Genomic DNA, 5,248 nt, shown 5'->3' with positions numbered 1-5,248 from the left:
CTTGGTTCACATGCATGTTTTGTTTTTTAAAGCCCTCTAACCCATAGGACCTTCCCTGAAATAAATTCCTTGATAACCCCTTTGAACCCCCTATTTTCCCCTTTTTTTTTTTGGAAGCCCTTTCCACCCCTAAAGGAAAAACCCCTGATTTCCCCCTCCCTTTAAAAAATTTGGAACTTTGGAATTTTTTTTGGGAAAAAGTGGGGGGGGGGGGGGGGGGGGGGGGTATGTTTCATTGGATGATATGTTTTTATTGGCCATGCTTGATGATGTATACATATATTGCCTAATTGTTGCTTTATTTTTCAAATACTTTCAATTGCTACTGTCCACGTTAAAAAAAAATACAAAAAAAAAAATACAAAAAAAATGAAGTTGAATAAATGAGGTCTTGGTTTGAAGACTTGGATTGGTTGAAGACTTGGTTGATTTTGTTTTGGGTTTACTTTTTAAAGCTTAATTTGTAATTTTGGTTTTGGGGTTTACTACTTTTTCTTACTTCCCACTTATTCCTCATTGCTCCTCTATTCCTTTGGGTTTTAGTTATTATCCCATACTTTCATCTACCTTGTCCTTGGCCCCATTACAACCTTAAAAGACCTTTTGATCCTCATGTGCATGTGCTTGTGATGTGGTTGTCAATTTTAGAGTCTTGCCAAGTCTATGTGGTGTTTGTTTTCATGGGTGCTCTAAGAGTAAACAGTAGCCTAGACACTTGAGAGATAAAGTGCATATCTTGTGAGGCTTTATCACTTTTCATTCTTGAGCTAATTGACTATCTTGCCATGTTTGAGATGCTTGGATGATTTTCATGACGGCCTTGATTCTTTAACTCTTTACGTGTTGGATGTTACCCATTCTTTTCATTCCTTGAGATTCATTGAGAAATATGTAATTGTTTTTGTGTCTGTTTGTTTCTCTTTGATATATCTGGATTTGTCCCTTGCTTTGTTTTTTTTTTTTTTTTAATTTTGCCCAAGAGTGCAAAAGGCTAAGTGTGAGGGGATTTGATGTGTCATCATTTTCTCCTATTTCTTAACCCTTTTTGTCACCATTTTAATTACTGATTAGCCTTAATTGTCAAATTAATTATGCATTTTTATCATTTGGGTCTACTGGACTAATTTGTGTTTTTAATTTAATTTCAGCAGAATTATAAACAACTGGGCTTGGATTTGAAGAGAGCAGACAATTTTATTCTACCAAATCTTATCTTATCCAGATTTTATCTAATCTAGATATTATTTCATCTAGATTTTATCTTATCCTATCTTATCTAGATTTTATTTCATCTAGATTTTATTTTATCGAATCTTATCTTATCTTATCCAAATTTTATTTTATTAATGGGCTTGGACTTAAAACAGATTTGTAAGCTTTGGGGGCTGAGAACCTATATAACAGCACCAAGGTTTTAGTTTAAGAAGTCTTTTTTTTCATTTTGGGAGGAGAATAATTTTAGATTTTGCAATTCCGGTTTTTACTATTCACGTAGCAATAAAATTTCGTTTTCTGCTTCAATCTGCAATTTCATTTTCTACTGATTAATGGAAGGCTAAGTCTTCAACGTTGTTTTCTCTTGAGGATCAAGCACAACTCTCTTTGAGGTTTTATTATTACTATTGAATTTTGATCAGTTTTTCCTCTTCACCAATTACTCTGTATTTGTTGCTATTAATCTATGCATGCTTAGTGCTTGATTAATTGTTTCTGCTCTTAATTTACGTTCATGCTTAATGATCAGTTTTGTTCATGATTAATTGGTGTATGTGTTGCTTAATCACATAATGACAGCCTTATGTTAAATTTCGCTTAGTAATTTAATTTAGGGTTAGATTAAGTGGTTGAACTGATAAAGGATAAATTCTCGTAACCGAGGATAAGAGACTTGCTTGTGAATCAAAGGAAAACAACGTGTTTTAATTCTGATATTTTCTAATTAAATTTTGCTCGCTGTTTAATTTACAAAAACAAACAACCCCCCAATTCGTTACTGTTTTATTACTATCTGTTATGAACGTTTGGTTGACCATTACTCGTTAGAAGACGACCTAGGATCACTTCCTAGATACTGTATTTTTAATGTTTATTTGATTCAGGTACGACCTCGATCAGCGGGTGCATGAAATTAAATTTTCTCAACAAATATCTAGATTATCTAGAGAAACTTGGCCACATACAACATTGAATAAGATTGCTTTCAAAGTAACTTGTACAACACAATTATTGTTTTGCATAATCCAATTCTTTACTTATGCTCAATCTGTCTTCTATTTCTGTTGCACTTCAAAAGAAATGAGCTAATACATCCAAAGCATATTCCAATCTAATATATATTCCTCTCACTCTACAAAAAATTAAAATGCCTACACACAATTATACAATCACTATAGTTCCATCCAAACTCCATGTCCTTAGAAAATCCACTTTGAAACAACAAACCATAAAGATACCAATTTATGTATATACAATGAGTTCACTCTTCACAACCCATTGTTGTGTATAAAATGAGCTTAAAGGAAAATTTACTCTACGTGACAATAATGGACCTAAAGTTCAAATATCATACCCTAGAAACTAATGTTGGTTCCCAAATAACTATATTTTACAAGTAGCGTAAGTGAATCCAATAGTCAAAGAATTTATTGATTACTTTGTAGAAAAACAATAGTAGTGAGAAAAAATAGTTTGACTAAAAGATTTCACATATAGGATGACCTAAGATTCTGATTTCAAACATACCTTTAGTTTGCCCTAATTATTATTCTAGTTTAATATGAAATTAAACTGCAATTGCCAATTGTCCCTCTTAATTTTATTAATAGAAATTGGTCATGAACTATTAAAAATATTCCCTAGATTCAATCCCTAATTGATCATGCAAGGTTTAAGTTAGGGAAAAGTATAAAACACGTAGAGGGTGATCAATAATTAATCATATTAGAAATTTAGCCAACACAGTTGTTCATAAAATGTTTTTCTAAACTCAATTATTCCATAGGTCTAGCAATTAACCACAATACTAGTCGTTGATAGTTAATTGATTTTAACAAGCTCAAGTTGATCAATTCTAAACAAGAATTAAAAATAGTGGAGTAACTTAATTGACTGAATAAAGATGAATTTCGATTAAAATAAGCAATTTGAATTCATAGGCATATATTACATCACAACCCTAGCTCAAGAATTTTAGCTAGCCATAAGCATTGAGAAGCATACAATAACAAATGTATACATAAAAAGAAAAAAGGGAGGAAAATCCTTTACAAGTTTTAACCTTCATGATGCTTTTCATGCCCTTCCTAAATCTTCCAGCCTTTTACTTGCACTAACTCACTCAAAGAGAATGTAATTCTAAATCTAAAACAAAGCAAAAGATACCTAAAACCTAGTTATCTTGTCATTCAAAAATTGAATTAAGCTTCCAAACCATTGTGCCACTAACCTAGGTTCAATAAAGGTTAAAAAGTATTAAAAATTCACACCCAAAATCCAATTGTGAAATTGTTACATTGGTCGCGTCAATGAGGTGGTCCCCAAAGCAGTCTCGCTTGTAACATCCCATTTTTTTCATAAATAAATTTAAAAAGATTTTTAGTAAAAATAAATAAATAAATATTAAGCAAATAATATACTGAGTACCCTAGGTATAAATAGCTATGTTAAGTCAGGTGTCTCATCTTGCTTCATTTTCGTTTTTCTGTTTTCTCCTCTCAAAACTCTCTTTTTCCCGCAAACCACCAAGCTTGTCTCATAAAATGACGATCTCGAACTGATTCACCGTTGGATTGTTGTGAAATTTAAGCATTAGGATTGCAACCCAATTCCAAGAATTCTAACCGTTGGAAATTTTGATATCATGTCTGGGCTGAGATAAATATCCTCCGCATCGTAACCTTTTCCTTTCCCGTAGAAACCCAGAGTTGTCTTGGTAAAACTACAATCCCGGTTTCGTTAACCGTTAGATTATCGTGAAATTCTTATATTTTGTTCGTGATCCAATTACGCACACCTCCACCATTGGGATTTGCACAACAGTGTCTATGGAGGGAGAAATATGCATCACACGAAGCAGTATAGAATGGAGGCTTCAATCCTTTCTCTTTCTCTCTAATGTTTGGGAACTCTATCAGAGCAATCAGAGGAAAAATTGAGGAATCTCAAAAAATTGCTAGAGATGCCACTATCGCTTTCAGAAGACACGTGAGTCCGCTTAGAGGTAAGGGATGAATTATTCACAATTGGGGATTAGTGAGAATATGTGCAGGGATCCTTAGAGGGTCAAATTGAGATTTATTTTTGGGATGTTTTATTACATTGAAATTCTTCTTGTGTGATTATCTAAAATAATGTGAGGGATTTTTACTCCCTGTGGATTGAGAAATATTCTTGTATAATTTGTTTGTGCTTTGAATAATATTAGTGTAATAAATAGTTATATTAGAATTATGAAGTTATGATTGGAATTGTACATAAGTGATAAATCGAATATATGATGAATTTTAGAATAACATATTACTTTGATATTATAATATTGTTATGGAGATTGAATATAAGTGCAAAGTTGAATGTTTTAAATTGTGAGATACACGTAAATATAGGATGATTGATTGTGACATTAATTGTATTGTGAGCTGTGAATTATACAATAACCTGACTAGTGTTTATATTGAGAAAAATGTTTATGTGCATTGTTAAAAAAAAAGTGTAGGTTCCTAGTTAGGAACCAGTGTTAAATTGTAGCGCAATATGTTGTATGTGTTTAAAACACGAGTGTGAGGTCGTGGGTATTGTATAATTCATGAACAATGTCTATAAATGAAATATGTGATGAATTGTGGAATGACATGTTATTTTGACATCACAGTATTGTTATTGAGATTGAGTAAAAGTGTAAAGTAGAACATGTGTTGAATTGTGAGATACGTGAAAACATGTGATGGTGGATTGTGACATTATGAGATGTGAAATTGTGAATGAGTTTTGGTTGTGAATAAGTGTGTGATTAACTATTGATGTGACATTATTTGTGTTGTAAGCTGTGAATTGTACAATAACCCAACCAGTGTTATCTTGAGAAAAATGTTAATGCGCAGTATTAAAGAGAAAGTGTAGGTTTCCTATTTAGGAACCAGTGTTAAAGAGAAAATGTAGGTTTCCTATTTAGGAACCAGTGTTAAATTGTAGCGCAATATGTCGTACGTGTTTAAAACACGAGTGTGAGGTCGTGGGTATTGTATAATTCACG

The sequence above is a fragment of the Glycine max genome, chromosome 1 (genome assembly GCF_000004515.6).
Source record: "Glycine max cultivar Williams 82 chromosome 1, Glycine_max_v4.0, whole genome shotgun sequence".
NCBI lineage: Eukaryota > Viridiplantae > Streptophyta > Magnoliopsida > Fabales > Fabaceae > Glycine > Glycine max.
This window is presented reverse-complemented; position numbering follows the sequence as displayed.